Source organism: Bubalus kerabau, chromosome 7 (assembly GCF_029407905.1).
Source record: "Bubalus kerabau isolate K-KA32 ecotype Philippines breed swamp buffalo chromosome 7, PCC_UOA_SB_1v2, whole genome shotgun sequence".
Lineage (NCBI taxonomy): Eukaryota > Metazoa > Chordata > Mammalia > Artiodactyla > Bovidae > Bubalus > Bubalus kerabau.
In genome coordinates, this window is record NC_073630.1 from 19,079,235 (window position 1) to 19,100,193 (window position 20,959).

Below are 20,959 nucleotides of genomic sequence, written 5' to 3' on the forward strand. Positions count from 1 at the left end.
GACTGGCATAACATTTAATAAATTTCTTTTAAGATTTAATTTTAATTAAATTAAATTTTAATTTTAAAATAATTAAAGTATTTTCAATAATTAAAGTATTCACTTTGAAGTGAAACTATACATGGGGAAAAGAAATCAAAACAGAACAGCCCAAAACAGTTTCTATTGATTTTTAATTGTCCATGGAGGGTCTAGAACCTCAACTTACTTGCCACCAAGGACGAGAATCCAAGGAAAATTGAAATTTTTTATTAGATATTTTATTTATATATGTATTACTTGTATCACAAAGTATTTTATTTCACTACTTTAATATTACTTCTGTATTTTACTTACATAGAATGTAGGTTTGTTTTCTTCGTTATGTTTATATCCTAGTATTAATAGGTTTTATATAATTATCTAGACCATTTTCTACAGGAAAATACTTTCCAAATATCAGTCAATTATTTAATATTTGAAATGCAGACTTTTTAATTTGAGAATTTTGGGGGTGGTTGTGGGTAAATAATACAATGCAATTATAAATAACCCTAAAGGAACTTAAGATAAATCCAAAGATCCAAGGATTAAGAACACATATGCAAAAAAAAAAAAAAAAAAACACACATAATGCATCATTAAGGAAAGAAATTTAAATATCACCAACTTTGTAAGGTGTTAAAATGTCAGCCATATTCATTTAACTCTAGGCAAATATTTAGTTCAACACTGAAAGGAGATGTAAAAATAGGCATAAATATATTTGAAGATAAGTCTTTGCTATAGCTTTCTGACAGGTATTCAGAAAAAAATGAAGTTATGTTTCAGTAATGCAAAATATGATATTGGTTACCTGTCAATGTATCGATATTATTTTATTTCCATTTAATCTTGTTATTGGAGTAAATTACATTAATAGATTTCCTGACATTAACTAATCTTTGAAGTCATAAGACTACCTTTTGAGGTGTTTTTTTCCCCTTGACACAGTGATAGTTTGTATTGACTAACACTTTATTTTGAATCTTGCATTCTTACTTACATGTGAAAATGTTCTACTTTTTCTTGCATTATTTTTATTGTTTTGGTATCAGGGTTTTACTCAACATAAAATTAGTTGGAAGATCTGGGAAATTTTAAATAAGAATTATAGCTTCCTTGAAGGATTGGTGAAATTTACAGTTTTCATGTTGCACTTAATTGATTCTTGGCTGAGTTTCCCTCAACCTTTAAGTTCCTTCAGCTTAGAGACCAGGTTCTGCATCTCTGTACATTTAATATTTAGCATAGACTTTGCCACAAACAGATACTCTGTGAATTTAGGTTCAGTGAATGAATAAAGCAATGCAGTTGAAGAAATCTCTGGATCTGACCAGAGAACAAATGATGAAAGAAAAAGCTTTCTTTAAACAATTTCTCTGAAACAACAATTGATCCCTCCACTTTAAGATAACATCAACATACAGGAAAGAATTCTCTTATAACAGTATTGTTAGCTGAATGCCATTCCTTCAAACGTTATGGAGTATTTGTGTTTCTAGTTTAGCTAAGCTGCATGTTTATTACTTCTATTTTGCAAAATAATTCTGTGTAATTTAGACAGAAGAGAAGCCTTGTGTATTTAACAGCAAGGTAGCATACAAAACTCTATAGGCAGTCAACACATGTCTACTCAAGTTCAGTCATCATAGCAAAGCAACAAGTCACTAGCCTGCTGAAAGTCATGAGGACTAGAGGAACCTAATAGTATTTCATGCCAAAGATTTAACAAAAAGCAGCTATAGTGTATCATATAAACAGCAGTATTTCGTTCAGTGTCAAATTCTGTGGTTTTCTGAAGAACTCTTCAATTTGACTTTCATTCATCCTCACAAATCTTGACTTTCACAGAATATTCAAGTCTTGAACATTGTAGCCATACAGTAAATATTAAAATGTTCATTTTGTCTTTTCAGAAATGATAGAGTTTAAGAGAAAACATTAAGATAGAAAAGATGTGCACCAAATGTTCACATGTGAAAAGATGTAAAATGTTTTCAAAGGCCTGAAAATTTCTACCTGTGTTCTGTTCTTTCAAAAACAAAGGAACTGAACAGGAGTGGGACTGTAATGAATGCACATATTTTTCTTACTCATGTTTTGCAAATCAACCCTCAATGTTTTTCTTTTTCTGGTATTATTAACAATTGAGATTTTTCAGTGTACCCTTAAAAATGAAAACATGAGAAAAATACTTAATATTCAAAACATCTCCCTACTATATTCTACTATGCATTTTTCTTCTATAAATGGACCAAGCTCTTCCTCATTATAGACTGCTTAAACTCTTTCATGGCAGAATATGTCTTTTAATATGCCTGGCATAACATCACTCACAAAGTAAAACTTTCTCTAAATACATTTAAACTTTCTTTTTAAAGATCACCAGAAATATACCAATATAAAACAATGAAATTAAGAGACCAAATTAGATGGAAAGTTTAAAAGGTATATTGGAACCTAGCAAACCATATAGGAAATATGATTGCCTGTGCAAACTTAAAGTAATATATGTTCCTCATTGACTTAGTCATGCAAGGCCAAATATCTCATTTGTCATTATCCAACACCTCTCTTCCAAGTACTTAAATGTTCCTAGAGATACTTTTTTTCCTGAGTCAGAAGTTCTTTCAATTGAAATTATTAGAAAACCACAGGTAGTTCAAACTTTGTCTGCATAGTTTTTCTAAATACAGGGATTTCTCATGATATGCCAAACTAAAAATAAATTCCTTGAAAAAATTATAAATTGTATTGAAACAACAGGCAGATTTTACACAAAGGACACAGATGCAAGTTTCAGAACTTTACAAAACCTTAAGCAGACATTTTTCTCCCAATTTTTTCTTTGTTGATGAAGAGCCACTTTAGAAAAATTGAAGTCAAGGAAATTATTCCCGTATAGACTTAGTATGATTGAAACATTAGGCTCACAGCTTTTCTCACTGTATTTTTCCACATTATGAAGTGCCCCAAGCATTGCAGTGATTTCCTTCCTTGGAATATGTAAATTGCCTTATGTAAGCTCTGACTATTGTTTCTGAGTTGAGCTTTAGGATTTTCTCTTGGGGCATTATAATAAGCATATTTGCCTTAAAATTCATTGTCCAATCACATAAGCCTCCAATATGACAAATTCCATTGTTTTATGGCTCTTTTGTTTAACCCTGACAAAAATTTTAAAACATTGTTTTAGCTTCTTTCTGCACAGAAGTAATTATTTAAGGAAAACACAAGGTAAAAACATCATGCCAAATGGATGAACCATGATTCTGCAGATATTTTTTAAACTCTCTGTAGCTTATTTCCAGGGATGTGTCATTTACTGAATGACTATTATATGTCAGGGTAGGGATTGGCAATTACCACTTGGTAAAGAACTAATTGGGTGTTGAAGGAACTAAGACACAAATGTTTTGTTAAGGAAGGTAAGAGGAGAGAGAACTAGATGCAGAGGCCTAGGATGTTCATTACTACTCAGGATATTCAGTTGCTCACTACTTTCTGTTAGTAGCAGGAATATACTGAGTGAGACTGGAAAATCAAGAACAGTAAAGTGTCCACTATTACAGTTACCTTGGTTGTCCACAGATATGCACCCCTACAAAGAAGGAGGGATTGCATTAGTTTGCCTATAATTTACTCAACGGAAAAGTGCAGGGAAAATTCACTAAGAAGGAAAAGAAATAGATTGAGGAATTGAAAATGCTGGTTCAAGTGTTTCAATTTTTATTTCTCTATGGATCTGGAGCAATGGCATTCTGTAGAAGATGCCTTAGCTTACCAAAGTCAACCCCTTAGAACTGGATGTACAACTACATATTTGTTTTCTGAGCTCCTGGATAAGTGTCATGAAGGCAGAAACAGCAGTTGCCATGTTTATTTCTTCCTCTAAGTGGCAGTACCCAGATTCAGAAGGGGTTCAGTAAGTTCTTGTTGAATAAACAGGTACATTAAAATGTACTCTTCAGTTCAGTTCAGTTCAGTCACTCAGTCATGTCCGACTCTTTGTGACCCCATGAATCGCAGCACGCCAGGCCTCCCTGTCCATCACCAACTCCAGGAGTTCACTCAGACTCACGTCCATCGAGTCGGTGATGCCATCCAGCCATCTCATCCTCTGTCGTCCCCTTCTCCTCCTGCCCCCAATCCCTCCCAGCATCACGGTCTTTTCCAATGAGTCAACTCTTCGCATGAGGTGGCCAAAGAACTGGAGTTTCAGCTTTAGCATCATTCCTTCCAAAGAAATCCTAGGGCTGATCTTCAGAATGGACTGGTTGGATCTCCTTGTAGTCCAAGGGCCTCTCAAGAGTCTTCTCCAATACCACCGTTGTACTCTTAGGTACAGTCTAAGAGCTATATCATTTCTCTATTTGGATTAAGAAAAAAGAGAAGAAATATTGATATAAATTGAAAATTAACATTTCAAAAACTGCTTTATAGCTAGCAAGCTATATTTGCAGCTGGATCAAAGCTGAATAGTAAAACCAAGTTGTGAAAAATAGGTTTAGTAATACAGGTACAGGCAGCACAAGTGTGTGAATAGCATCATTATGATCTTCTATTTTTCCTTACTCACATTTAGGAAACTATTAAATTGCATTCTGGAATGTACACAATAATGGGACAATGGGGTAGCCAAAGAACATGGCATTCATTACAGAATTTGAACAGTATGATAAAATCTCATAGACGTTAATAACTCCCAGAGCAGCAAACGTCCTAATATTGAAAATGAAACATTAGTTGTAAAGTATCGTCATGCCAGAGAGCTTTGTTAAGATGAGATTTTTAAGAATATTTAAATAGCTGATATTTAAAGAAATAACAGCATTATAATTGAAAGATACTTAATTCAGTTATGTATGTACTCTCCAGATTAAGGAATTACTGTTTGAGAGAGGACAACAGTACATGTGGATGATAAAATTAATTAACTCAATGTCACAGTACACAGAGATTTCAAGCACAAAAAGCACAATGTTACCTGAGCAGGATCCAGTATCTCATTCTTTTCAGACATAGACTAGAAGATAGCTGTAATTCGTGTCATTTTATGACATTTCACAGAACATTTGGTCATTATGACATTTATGATGCAATGAAATAGGCCATAAAGTGCTGTAAATTGTTGGGAGCAAAAGACATTCATATTTGTGATGGGCATTTTAGTTTCAATCAAGATGTTAGTAGGTTAAATCAAAATTCAACTTAGAGTTAAATGTTAAAGTTTTACTTTAGGTTTCTTTCTTTTTCCTTCTTTTCCCAAATCCTCTCAGTCATTCACTCCTCTCTTCTCTTTCTCTTCTTTCTCTTAAATCTAATGAGTAGTACAGAAAGACTGTAAGTTAAAAAAAATTTTTTTTCATGTTTTCTAATTTAGTATTATTAAAGAATGAAAAAATCTATAACTAATCTATGAATAAGAATAGCAAATCTAGAAATTGCAAAATACATGATTGTCATTTCCCTTGTTTATATATCTCATGCTTGCGGGGGAAAGTGGAACATGCAGAGTTTCTAGTAGTAAGTGATGACTGTGTTATTCCTGCATCTGGTAACATTATTTCTTGAAAACATTTTTAACACCTACAGAAAGAGTTTTAAAATGTCAGAATTTACCTTGTTGAATTATGCATGAAGTTGATACAAATTATTTTCTGAGAAATAGGTTTGAAATGCATATATATTTGTTTTAGGAAAAGAAAGACAAATGTATGCCAGAGAGCATTTTACTAGCAAAGTTTGCCTATTCTTTTATATCTTGTTACTTCTTTTTATGTTAGTATTGATATTTAGACTGTCACCAGAGTATCATCTGAATATTAAAGTTTGATATGAAGTAATCAATGAAATATGTAACTTTGCAGTTGCAGTAATAAACAAAGACAAGTAGAAGTATTGCTATTAATACCAATAATACATGTCAAACTTGCAATTTTGTGGTTGGGCCACAAATAAAAGGTTAATTCCCTAACCCAATACATATAAACTACCCCACTATCTAATTATTCTCTAATTTTTCTACCTTACCTTTTACCATTTTGATGAGAGTTATTTAAAATACTTTGAGCATTAAAAATAAAAATATATAGAAATATTCTTTTAAAAAAATTCCCATGTTATTTTGTATGATGTAGGAGAATATAGAGGTTCATAAACTCAGGAACTTGAAAATACTATTTTTATTTTTATTTTAGAAGTAATTATAATTGTAGAATTCCTCTGCTGTTCAATGTATTTGAGTGTTTAACTTCTTTCACTTAGCAAAATGTATTTGAGATATATCTGTATTATTGCATGAATCAAAATTTTATTCCTATTATTGCCAAGTAAAATTTCATTGCACTGATGTATCAAAGTTTGTTTATTCAACAACAGAAATAGTGTTTGATTTCAGTTTTGCTGATTAACAAAAAGCTAATATCCATTCAGAAACATACTTTTGTGTGATTATATATTTTCATTTCTCTAAGCCAAATACCTAGGAGGTGGATTATTGGATCATATGTCAAGTGTAAGTTTAACTTTACAAGAAACTGCCAAACTCTTTTCCAAAGCAGTTGTATCATTTTACATTTGTACCAGCAAAAATGTGAGTTCCACTTGCCCCACATCCTCTCTATCACTTGATATGGTAAGTAATTTTTTTCATTATAGCAATGTTAATAAGTATATACTGTATCTTGTGTGACTATAGGTTACATTTCCCTAATGATTAGCTTTCTTGAATACCTCTTCCTATGCTTTCACACCATCAAAGTATCTTCTTTGATGCAGTGTTTGTTCAAATCTTTTGCTTTTTAATATTGGGTTTTCTTTCATTGTTTGACTTTTAGAAAATTTTATGCATTCTAGTTATAAACTTTGTCAGAAATGTGATTTTAAAATAGTTTCTCTGGCTCTGTAATTGATCTCTTCATTCTCTCAGCAGTTCTTTCATAGAACACAAGTTTTCAATTTTGATGAAGTCTAATTTAGCAGTTTTTATTTTATATATCATGTTCCTGGTGCCTTATGTAAAAACTCTTGACTAATCCAAGTCATCAAATCAGGTAATTTGAGTATTCAGAATTTGTTCTGAAGGGAAAGGACATGGAGGATTACATTCAATCTTTTATGGGCCACCTCTGTAAGTAGCACATTTGCATTATTGTCAAAATTCAGTCACTTGGCCACATCCAACTGCAAAGTATGCTAGTAAATGCAAGTTATCTCTATGCAAGGGAGGAAGAAAAAACAAGATTGGTAAACAGCCAGCCAGTTCTTGTAACAGAGATCAATGAATATTTTTAGTAACAAGCCTAAACTAATTTTAATTCAACTATATTTTTCTAAGTTCATTTTTATTTTCCTTGGAAAAACTTCAATAAACAGTAACATTTCCTGAAATCTCATGAGTGTATTTTCTCCTATTTCTTCTGCTTTGTTTCTACTTCTCAAAAATCTTACTGGTTGCTTCGAGGTTGTCCTAGATGCCACCTACTAAATGAAATAGTTCTGGGTTCTTATTGAAATGTATGATCTCTTTCTCTGGATTTTCAGAATACTTTATATTAATAGTGTGGTGTTTATAAATTTTATTTTCTTCATAATTATTTATATACTCTTAGGACTTCTACTAGGTTTATAATTCTTAAAGGGAATGACTGTAGCTTGTAAATATATTATATTCATTTCTATATTCCATGTATAGGAACTCAGTAAACATGTGTTTTACTGTTGATGGTTCAGCCAAATGACCCTAACATTCTTAGTGTATTAAATTGAAGTTATCGTTAGGCCAAAGTTAGGTGAAAGAACATAAGAATTCATATGGCATTTTTTCACTGTGAAATTTTTCTACAAGGGTCAATATATTGCTTCCTAAATTACAACCTTTAAACCAGTTGGACTATAAAGAAAGCTGAGCGCCAAAGAATTGATGCTTTTGAACTGTGGTGTTGGAGAAGACTCTTGAGAGTCCCTTGGACTGCAAGGAGATCCAACCAGTCCATCCTAAAGGAGAGCAGTCCTGGGTGTTCATTGGTAGGATTGATGTTGAAGCTGAAACTCCAATACTTTGACCACCTCATGTGAAGAGTTGACTCACTTGAAAAGACCCTGATGATGGAAAGATGGAAGGCAGGAGAAGGGGATGACAGAGGATGAGGTGGTTGGATGGCATCACCGACTCAACAGACATGGCTTTGGGTGGACTCTGGGAACTGGTGATGGACAGGGAGGCCTGGCGTGCTGCAGTTCATGGGGTCGCAAAGAGTCGGACACGACTGAGTGACTGAACTGAATTGAAACCTGTCAGAGGTTGGAGAAGGTGGCTAGAAGGTAGAAGGACCGGGAACTGATCTCTGAAACCTAGACCTAGGTCATTCTCAGGGCCTTGATTCTTAAAAGATAACCAGTTTCACACTGCCAAGGGAAAGAATACAGTTCATACCTCTATGATTTTCTATTCCTTTTGTCTATCATAGCTCAGTTGCATTTTTCAAGGAGAATTGGAGTTGGATAAGGAACAAGGAGAAAGGAATAAAATAAGATGGAAAACCCCAAACCTAAGGTGATTTGAAATATTCTTCGGCTTACATAAATCAAATGAATGTCAGACTAATAATATAGAGAGAAGCATTTTCTGGCTGCAAACTTCATTAATTAAATTAAGAAGTGCAATTCCATTAGTTAGTCTACAATATTTTAAGAGAAGCACTGGGCATTTTCAGCATTTTCTATCTCATTTGTATAGTAGACAGTTCCTCTCTACTTTCATTTTTCTCCAGGTGCCATGAAATTTATTTCTATTATAGGCAGATATTGTACTTAAACAATATTCAGTTCAGTTCAGTCACTCAGTCGTGTCTGACTCTTTACAACCCCATGGACTGCAGCACGCCAGGCTTCCCTGTCCATCACTAACTCCTGGAGGTTGCTCAAACTCATGTCCATCAAGTCGGAGATACCATCCAACCATCTCATCCTCTGCCATCCCCTTCTCTTCCTGCCTTCAATCTTTCCCAGCATCAGAGTCTTTTCCAATGAGTCAGTTCTTCATATTAGTTGGCCAAATTATTGGAGCTTCAGCTTCGGCCTCAGTGCTTCCAGTGAATATTCAGGACTGATTTCCTTTAGGATTGACTGGTTTGATCCCCTTGCTGTCTAAGGGACTCTAAATCTTATTTCTAACAATGTTAGGAATAGCCAATACAGGCATATCTGTTTTACTAATGTTGCATTTATTCTTTTATTTCTAAGAAAAAAAATAGTATATGTGTTAATATATACTCTGAAATAATAGAAATATGAATGAAGTCACGCAGTCATGTCCAACTCTTTGTGATCCCCTGGACTGTAGTCTATGGCTTCTCTGTCCATGGGATTTTCCAGGCAAGAGTACTGGAGTGGGGTGCCATTTCCTCCTCCAGGGTATCTTCATGACCCAGGGATTGAACCCAGGTCTCCTGCATTGCAGGCAGACGCTTTACCCTCTGAGCCACCAGGGAAGCCCAATAGAAATATATAGATATATATATATATATAATGTAACTGGGGGTAGATGCTATATATCTACATCTATGTATCTATACATTCCTGATACAGCTCTCCCAAAACCTTTGTAATTTCCTAGGTGATAGGAGTATCTTTGGTACTAATGAGTCAGCAACTCTGGGTGGATTCCTGGATGAGGGCCGCTCACCAGAAAAGCCAAGCCATGATTAGAAGCACCCCACTCCACATTCTCTTGAGAAGGAAAAGGGCTGGAAATAGAATTAATGATTGATCATGTCTGCATGAAGAAGCCTCCATAAAACCCCAAAAGCGTGAGTTAAGAGAGTTTTCAGGTCGGCAAACATACAAGAGGGTGACACACCCGACTTCCACAGAAACAGAGACGCTCCTGCAGCCAGAACCAGACGTCACCCTATATATCTCTTCATCCCAGTTTATATGATTCTTTTATCATATCCTTTAATATACTAGTTAACATAAGTGTTTCGCCTGAGTTCTGTGAGCCACTGTGGCAAGTTGATCAAACCTAAGGAGGAGGTCATTGGAATTGTCAACCTACAGCTGTTTTGCCAGAAGTATAGGTGATGAGCTAGGCTTATGACTGTCATCTGAAGTGGGGGTGGGAGCAGTCTTGTGGGACTGAGCCTTAACCTTTGGGATCTGTCATTTTCTCCAGGTAGATAGTTTAAGATCAAGTTAAATTGTAGGGCAACCAGCTTGTGTCCTGGAGACCTGCTTCCACTTATGCAGGAAAAATCCCCACACATTTGGTGACCAGAGGTGTCAAAAGTGAAGCGTTTTGTGTAAATAGTAAAGGGGACTCACAGAGAAGAAAAACGTAGTAAAGAACTGGGTTTCTCCCTCCATAGGAAAGCAATAAGGATTTTTGATTATCTCTAAATGTTATCACTGTTGAAAAATAATCAGTGTCAAGGCTGCAATGAACAAAGAACTTTCTTTGGAGTCTTAAAAATTGCAATTCCAGAGACATTGATTTGGGTGAAAATGAAATAGTGTTCTGAAGAAGAGAAAGATTTAGGGCATTATACAAACAAAACTTGCATGGTTCTTAAAAGTCATGTAGCAGGAGTTGAGATTGACTGTGATGCAGGAAAAGAAATATTTGTCCCTAAGGAATAGGCTGTCACGTTACTTTAGGTAAGTGTTCAGTAAGCATCTTGAGATTCTGCAAGATGTTCTGGATGCCTGGTTAAGACAATAAGTGATCAAAAGTTTAGATTCCATCTGGGCTGAGACATACATTAAGTCACACTTCCTCAGTGGCCTCTCAGCTCCATTTTACAGTCTTTCTTAACAATACCTACTCCACTGTGATTTTCTTTTCACATGACGCAGCTTCTAAAACCAGAAATCTAAAGTCCTTCTCCTTTCTGTATCCCTCAAGTTTTAAATTAGTCAATAAGTCCAGTTGATTGTATCTCCTAGAAATTATTCTTTCTCTCTACCTAAACATCACAGCTCCAGTCAGATCTCTTTGTTGCCTAGGTTACTAAATAGCCTTATAATATGACTTGTTTCCTGTAATCAGTTAGTGACAGTCCACCTATTGTTAGTGAATGTCATCATTTCATTCTCTTGCTTAAAATTTCTTCAGAAACTGTTGCCTTGTAGGATAAAATCCCAATTTCCTAGTAAGTATGTCCTGGGTGTTCATTGGAAGGACTGATGCTGAAGCTGAAACTCCAATACTTTGGCCACCTTATGCGAAGAGTTGACTCATTGGAAAAGATCCTGATGCTGGGAGGGATTGGGGCAGGAAGAGAAGGGGACGACAGAGAACGAGATGGCTAGATGGCATCACCGACTCGATGGACATGAGTTTGAGTGAACTCTGGGAGTTGGTGATGGACAGGGAGGCCTGGTGTGCTGCAATTCATGGGGTCACAAAGAGTCGGACATGACTCAGCGACTAAACTGAACTGAACTGATGTCCTTTAAAATTTTCCCTGTACTTTGGCCACCTGATGCAAAGAACTGACTCATTTGAAAAGACCCTGATGCTCGGAAAGACTGAGGGCAGGAGGAGAAGGGGACGACAGAGGATGAGATGATTGGATGGCATCACCGACTCAATGACATGGGTTTGGGTGGACTCTGGGAGTTGGTGATGGACAGGGAGGCCTGGCGCTGCAGTTCATGGGGTCGCAAAGAGTCGGACACGACTGAGCGACTGAACTGAACTGAGTACATCAAAATGTTTCCTGGTATCCCCTGGTATCCAATTTATTACTTGTCTATCTGCAAAGGAAGGTACTGTACTGACTTCTTTTATAATAGATTAGTTTTGCTTATTTTAGAACTTCATACAAATGAAATTAGATGATACGCTCTCTTTTATATGTTGTCTTATTTGTTCAATACAATGTCTGTGAAACCCACCTTGTTACATGTGATTGAAATTTATCCATTCTATTGTTCTGTAGTGTTCCTTTTTATTAATATACTATATTTTTTAAATTAAAAAAAAAATTTTCCCTGGATTAACTATGGAGATTTTGTTAGTTTTTAACTTGGATCTACAGATAATTTTAGAAAAGCAACAAATATTATATTTATGGTCAATTTTCTTCTGAGAACATTACAATTATTTTTCATCAATTATTTAAATTGATCATGTCCACTGCCAAATTTAAGATCTACTTTTCTCAATTTCATCTCCAACTGGCTTCCATAGCTTTATGACTCAATATATTTTCCCATGTTATTATAACTTCTGAGTATGCCCTTCCCTTACCCTTTTGTTTTAAGCACACTTCCTCTATATAAACAAACAAACTCCTAAAACAAAATTACTGCCTAACTACTATAAGATCTTCAATATGCATTTCAGGTATACATTGTTTCTTTTCAAATCTTGCTTCTACTTGATAAGATTTAACAACTCCTCCTCTGAGCTACTATTGTATTTTTTATACATTTTATGGTAGACTGTTTCTAAAGTGGCTCCCAATGATGTCTGAGTTCTAGTATGCATGCTTATATGTAGTCCCTTCTCTTTGAATGTGAACTGAAATACTTAAAATGAATAGAACACAGCCATAGGGATGAAATGTCACACCTGTTTAATTTGCAAAAAGACTTCAGCTTCCATCTTGTTAGACCTCTTTTGCTCTCTGACTTGCTCACTCTAATGAAGAAAGCTGCCATGCTGTGGGATACTCCATGGAGAGGCTCATGTCACAGAGAACTAAGACAAGTCTCTGGCTAATAACTCAACGCCCTCTGTCTAGCTACATGAGGGCAACTGAATCCTGCCAACAACCACATAAGTGAGTCTGGAGGTGGCTTCACCTCCAGTAGAACCTAGAGATGATTGTGGCTATAGCTGACACTTGATTGCAGTATGTGAAGAATCAGAGCACTCAGCAAAGCCATTTCCAGATTCTTGACCCATAGAATATTTGAGGTAATAAATGTTGCTTTAAGCCACTAAGTTTTGAGGTAACTTATAACCAAACAATAGATCACTAATACATACTGTTTCTATTTTTTTCTGCTTGTCAATGGGAATGTGGATTAAAGGAAAGAAGTAAGTTTGGAAACTAAATTAAACTGAGTTCAAATTCTACTTCTGCCATTCTATTCACATTTTTACAAGTTACAATGCATTTTTTTTTTTTACTAAATTTGATACATATATTGCACAGTTGTGAGATCTGTACCTCAATATTATTGTTATCATATTATTTTTCTATAGGAGTGACTTCTGTTTATGTATATGATTCTTAAAGACAGGGAAATGTCTTCATCTGCTTTTGCATCACAGCATTTGGCACTTAATATTCAAAAATAAATGTTCAATTTAAAATTAAGTGGTTTATTCTTAAGTAACAAATCTTCTCCATGCAGATATACTTTGTCACAACCCTCTTTAGATTTTAAGTATTCTGTGAGCAAGTCAGCTGCCCATATTCACCTGCATTTAGCTGTAGATTCCAACTCCTGTTGACTAATCAGGATATCACTGAAGAGTTTTATGACATGAACATTCACTTCCTCAATACTGAATCATATAGTTACACTTTTTCTTAAAAGTGAGTATTCAGATATATAGTGTATATTGGAGTCTTAATTATTTAGTGGGCATTGAAGAAGCAAAACTTGGACTCTATTTCTTTATACAAAAATTTTGTTTTTATTTTGTAAAGCAGCTATTTTTCCTTCATTTTTAAGCAACCATAGTTTCTATGTTGGTTTTAATGTCAAGATATGTTTATTATTAGTTAATGTAACTCTAATCAGTAGTGAAAACAAAACCTTCAAGGTGAGCTCCTGAAATTAAAGTAAAGAAAAGCCAAAGTATTACTGATGAAATGGAAAGTCTGTTATTTCTTTAATCCTTCTCTCCCTTAGAGGTGTTTTTGCCTTTTTTTTTTTTTTTTTTTTTGGTATGTGTTGAAATTTTTTAGTTTTTTGGATCATGCTGATTAAACTTCAGGGAATTTGTATTACTGATTCATTCCCAATGTAATGACAGTTAAATCTTAATGATTTAAAAAAAAAAATTAGAAGCTTGTTCTTTGCCAGATATAATGATGGTTGAATGAATTATTCAAGATTTTGTGAAACCATAGCAGAGTTTGGGGGTCTTTCACAGTGCTGGCTTTATCTCCCTTAGAGTTTACCACTTGTTCAAATAAAATAAATCATACTGTCGAGCACACTCCACATTGTAATTCCTCAATAATAAACTTTTCTTGTTTCTGAATGTAAAACAGATTTTCATATAAAAGCTCTGAATATTTTGGACTACTTAACTACCTCTTTTTCCATATCTCACCTCTTCACATTTTTAAAGGGAGAACTCTCACCCCAACCTGTGTTTATTCTTTTTTTTTTTTTTAATTTTATTTTATTTTTAAACTTTACATAACTGTATTAGTTTTGCCAAATATCAAAATGAATCCGCCACAGGTATACATGTGTTCCCCATCCTGAACCCTCTTCTCCATGCAGATAAACTTTGTCACAACCCTCTTTAGATTTTAAGTATTCTGTGAGCTAGTCAGCTGCCCATATTCACCTGCATTTAGCTGTAGATTCCAACTCCTGTAGACTAATCTGGATATCACCAAAGAGTTCTCTGACATGAACATTCACTTCCTCAATACTGAATCATTCATGTCAGCATAAAAACATGGTGCTATAAATCTCTTCCTTAAAAGATGGCTCTCAACACCATTATACTGCCACCTCCAACTATTATTTCATTGATTGCTTCCCTTTTACCATAATGCACATCAAAAGAGCTTGCTATACTAATTTTCTCCCATCTGTTTCCTCTAATTCTCTTTTAAGACATTTCAATTGGACTTTCACCTCAAAGCTCCACAGTTATGACTCTTGTCCAAAAACCAATGACATTTATGTTGTTAATCTGACACTTAATTCTCAACCCTAGCTTTACTTGAGATATCACAGTCCGTTAAAAACTAAATATGGTGGATCAAAGTCCACGTCTGCTTCTTCCTCCATGAGATATTTTCTTCACTTGAATTTCTGGATTCAACCATCTCCTAGTATCTGTCCCACATCACTAGCTGCCCCATCCAAGTTGACATTTTAGTTCCCCCTCATCAAATATATTAATCTAGAAATTTCACGGAGCTCAAACTTTGGACTTCAGTTCCTCTATATCTATAATTTCCAGTAGTAATATGAGCTACAAATATGAACTACAAAAGAAATAAGTGAAATTAATCTTAGTAATATATTTACTTGAGTAGCTCTAGATGTTATTTTAATATTTATTAACCTATAAATGGTACTAGAAAACTGTCTTATGTTCTTTTTGGCACACTCAGTCTTTGAAATCTAATTTATTTTTCACACTTAATATAGCACATCTCAATTGAGGATAGCTGTATTTCAATGCCCAAGAGCCACATTTGGTTGTAGCTATATATATATATATATATATATATATATATATATATATATATAGACCGTATAGGTCTATATCTCCACTCTCTTGTTTCCCCTCTTGTTTAATGTTGTTAAATATCATCTATATGATGGTGACTCCCAACTTATATTGCAAGACCAAATCTCTTTTCTGAAATTTATACTTTTAAGCAAACTACCCACTTATTGTTTCCACCTGAATGCCTATGGACTTGTCTCAGACTTAACACATCCAAAATCAAAGTCCTGATCATTTCCACAGACACACAGAAAATCTCATCTTCCATTCTTCTCCATCTCAGTTAATAGCAAATGCTATGATTCCAATTGTAGAGTATTTGAGTCATTCTTGATTTGATTTTGCTCTCATAATCCATGTTCAATCTCATCGATTTTACAATCAAAATATTTCTGGAATCTGAACATTTCTCACCCACCCAAAATGAAAGCTATCATTTCTTGCTTGTATTAATATTCTAACTTCCAAACTAATCTCCCTGTCTCTCCCTTACCTACTTTTCATCATAGAAATTAAGGTGATCCTGTTTGAATATATCAGGTGAACTCATTCTGCTACTCAATACCTTACAATAGTATATTCTGTCACTCATGATAAAATGTCTTAGACCTTGATGCCCCATTATTTATTAAATCTCCTGTTGCTCTTTCCCTTTCCTTTTTAAGATTTAGCCAGTTGAGCACCGTTATTGAACTACTGCCTCAAAAATAGTTTGTTTTTTATTTCATCTAAAAAGTCTGTTTCCCATGTACTCATGTCGCTTGCTTTCTCATTTAGATCTTTACCCATGTGCCTTCTCTGATTACTTTTTTAAAAAATTGCTATCCCTACCACTAGCATTTTCTATCCTCTTTCTTTGTTATATTTTTTTCTCCATAAAACTTATCTCAAGCTGCCAATTTAACATGCCTAGAAAATATCTGCTAAAGAAATGTACAAATTAATTAATTAGTAAATAAAAGTCCTCTTTCCATTAGTCTAGTATTTACAGAACAACTAAGTAAGTGGAATAACAATTAGTGCTAGTTATGACTCTCATTGCCAAATCTATTACTATTATGTAATATTTGCATGTAACTAACATCTAATTGTGAACAGGTAATAACTACATACTGAAGAAAAAAGATATCACTCACTCTTTCAGTCTTTTAGTGTAGACTGAAAAATAGCTTTGAAATGTGAGCCTTGATAGATACAGCAAATGATAATTGCTCTATCAAGAGTTATCAATGTATCTCTGTTAAGTACTCTCTCGTATAGAACTTACAGTCATATTAGGTTGGTGCAAAAGTAATTGCAGTTTTTACATTATTGAAATTTGCCAACTGATATTAGAATACATTCTTAAATAAATGTGATTATGTCATGCATAATTTGAAATGCACATTTCTCACTTTATTTTTTTGTTAATGACTTGCTACTTGCTGTTTATTTTATATTTATTTTAAACTATGGAAATTGATGTTATGCAAAAAGCAAATTTAAACAATTATCTTATTTGAGTTCAAAATGGGTCATAAACCAGCAGACAACTGGCAACATCAGTGATGCATTTGGCCCAGGAACTGGTAACAAGCATACAGGGCAGTGGTGATTCAAGAAGTTTTGCAAAGGAGATGAGAGCCTTGAGGATGAGGAGCACAGTGGCCAGCTACCAGAATTTGACAACAACCAATTGAGAGGATCATGGAAGCTGATTATCTTACAACTACAAGAGATGTTACAGAAAAACTCAACATCAGCCATTCTACAGTCTTCTGGCACTTGAAGCAAATTGGAAAGGTGAGAAAGCTCTGTTACTGGGTGCCCCATGAGATGACCAGAAATTAAAAAAAAAAAAAAAAATCCTCATTTTGAAGTATCATATTCTCCTACTCTATGCTACAAGGAACCACTTCTTCATTGGACTGTGACATGAGACAAAAAGTGGATTTTCTATGATAACTGGCAATGATGAGCTCAGTGGTTAGACCAAGAAGAAGCTTCAAAGCACTTCCCAAACCCAAACTCGCACCAAAAAAAGGTCATGGTCACTGTTTGGTGGTCCACTTCCCATCTGATCCACTACAGCTTTCTGAATCCTGACAAAACCATTCTAAGAAGTATGCTCAGCACATTGATGAGATGCAACTAAAACTGCAAGGCCTGCTACCAGCATTGGTCAACAGAAAGAGCTCAGTTCTTCTCCACGACAATGCCTGATTGCATGTCACACAACCAATGCTTCAAAATTTGAACAAATTGGGCTGTAAAGTTTTGCCTTATCTGGAATATTCACCTGACTTCTTACCAACCAACTACCATTTCTTCAAGCATCTCAGCAACTTTTTGCAACCAGCAGGATGCAGAAAATGCTTTCCAAGAGTTTGTTGAACCCTGAGGCACAGATTTTTAGCTACAGGAATAAACAAACTTATTTCTTATTGGCAAAAATATCTTGATTGTAATGGTTCCTATTTTGATTAGTAAAGATATGTTTGAGCCTAGTTATGATGATTTAAAATTCATGATCTGAAGCCACAATTATGTTTGCACCAACCTAAATAGCTCCTCATACTGCATTTACTTATACCTGAAGTATAAAGGAATTTGCATGTGGCCCAAAGATCCTTTTTTCCCCATTTTTCTTATTTTCATATTAGTTCTGCTCATTTTTTTCTGATCCTGAACAAAATTCCTTTTGCTTCCTGTATTCAGACTATATTCTCGAAGTTATGGAAATGTATGGAGCATGTGTAATTACAGAGTGAAACTACCATGTATAATTTTGGGGAAAACAAGCACTGATTTTAAATAATTACTCTAAGTTCTCTGTCTTCTCTATCAAGCCTAACGTGATTAAAATAAATAAGTATTTTAGTTCTTCTTAGATGTGTTTGAGACTGAAAGGTAATGGAGTATAAAGAATAAGAACACAGACTCTAGAGATAGCATGTCTGGATGCAGGTCCTGACTCTGGCCCTTTAAAAAATGTGTGACTTTGCTCAAGTTACTTAACCTTTCAGTGCCTCATTTTACTCATATACAAAACAATAACTGGTAATATTTCCTATATAGCTTTGTTGTAAAAATTACAGTAATTGATACATCCAAATTACCTGGAATACTGCCTACTGTATGTGTAATACCAGTTCAATAGATGTTAACTATTATGAAAAATGTAAATATTTTTCACATAAAAGAAGGAATATGTACATACAATCTGTTGAGTAACACAGAGTATTCTCTGGGATACTAGTCAATAAGTTGACATAATTCAGGCTATAAAAAGAAAGGAAACTTTAAAAATATATGATAAGATTTATCTCTATTAAGGAACTCTTCTGGAATAGCACTGGCAATATTATGCACTGGAACATACAAATTAAATAGTATTCATCCATTTATTTAACCATGCAGACTTACTCTTCAAGAACTGTTTATTGAGGGACTATAATGCTAAGTTCTAGAGAGATAAATAAAATATGGGTTCTACATTCAAAGTATTTATAGTCCTGGAAGATATAAATAAATTTAAATAGAAACACTATTTAAAAAGTAAACACTAAAATTGAAATAAATACATGATGTCCCAAGCCAAACAAAAACACAGGGACCCAGCCCACCCACTAGGAGGCTGGCAACTGCCCCATGCCCCTCTGAGCCTTGTAACCAATCCTATGAAAACCCTATTCCACCCTTCAGCTGGTGTGAGAGCCACTACATAAGGCATGGAGTCAAAAAAAAAAAAAAAAAGAAAGAAAAAGAAAACAGGCTGGGGGCCAGCCCCACCCAGCAGCATGCTGACAGTAGTCAGCCCTGCTACAACAGAAAAACCCGTGCAGCAAGCACCCCTAGAGCACGTAGCTCTGGTGACCAAAGGGGAATGCATTAGTAGGCCCTGTAGATTATAAAAATTTTAAACATATACGTACTCAACATACCTAAATACATAAACCAAAACTTGATAAGCATAAAGAGAAAATTGACAATAATACAATAATAATACAGGAATTTAATAACCTACTTAAATCAAAACATATCATTCAGACAGAAAATTAATAAGGAAACATTGGTATTAAATGACACGTTGTACAAGGAGAACTTAATAAATTTACATAGAAAATTCCATCCAGAAGCAGAATACACATACTTTTCAAATTCAAATCAGACATTCTCAGGATAGATCACATGCTAGGTCACAAACCAAAACTGAATAAATTTAAAAGATTGAGATCATATCAGGCATCCTTTTCCATTCACAACACTATAAGATTAGAAGAAAAAAAAAAAAAAAAAAAACTACCAGAGAAAAAAACTGCAAAAAGTATAAACATGTGAAAGCTACATGAGATGCTACTAAACTTAGAATAAAAGAAATCAAAAAGGAAATAAAAAACTAATTGGAGACAAATGAAAATGGAAACACAATGATCCAAAATTTGTGGGATAGAGCAAATGCAATTTTAAGAGGGAAGTTTATAGTGATACAAGCCTACATGAGGAAACTAGAAAAAAATCTCAAACAACCTAACCTTATACCTAAAGGAAATAGAGAAAGAACAAGCAAGTTAAAAGGAAAGAATTAGAAAAGATCAGAGTGGAAATAAATGAAGTAGAGATTTAAAAAACAATGGAAGAGATCAGTGATACCAAGAGCTGGCCCTTTAAAAAGATAAATTTGATAAACCTTTTAGACAGACTCATCAAGAAAAAAAAAGAGGACCCAAATCAAAATTTAAAAATTATAAAAGAGCATCACACACATACAAATAATCATAAGATATTTTTATGAACAATTATACACCAATAAGATGGACAACCTGGATGAACAAAGTCATGGTGTTATAATTTCCCAAGTTCGAATGAGGAATAAAGAAAAAAAATGAACACATTAATTACCAGTGATGAAATTAAATCTAAATAGAAAAATTTACAGCAAAGTACAGGATAGCCTCCCAGGTTAATTCTATCAAACATTTAGAGACTAGTTAATGCCTATCATTCTCAAACTATTTCAAAGTAATTGAAGAGAAAGAAATGCTTCTGAACTCATTCAACAAGGTCAGCATCACTTTGATACAAAAACCAGACAAGGACACCACAAAAAAAGAAAGAAAGAAAGAAAGAAAATTATAGGCCAATACTACTAAAAAACATAGATGTAAAAATCTCAGATAAAATACTAACAAACTGAATTCAACAATACATTAAAAGGATCATGGACCGTGATCAAATAGGATTTATCCCAGGGATTCAGAGATGGTTCAATATCCGCGATCAACCAATGTGACATCCCACTTTAACAAATTGAAGTATTAAAACCATATGATAATCTCAGTAGATGTAGAACAAACTACTGATAAAAGTTAACATCAATTTATGATTAAAGCTCTCATCAAGATGGGTAAAGAGGGACACATGCGTGCATGCTCAGTTGCTTCAGTCATGTTCGATTCTTTGTGACCCTGTAGATTATAGCTTGTCAGGCTTCTCTGTCCATGGGGTGCTCCA

At 34.3% G+C, this 20,959-nt stretch overlaps 1 long non-coding RNA gene across 1 annotated transcript in view; it reads left to right on the forward strand.

The window, feature by feature from the left end:
* LOC129657496 (uncharacterized) overlaps positions 1-20,959 on the forward strand; it is a 402,704-nt gene that overhangs the window by 331,070 nt on the left and 50,675 nt on the right. The gene's annotated exons all lie outside the window — the stretch shown is intronic.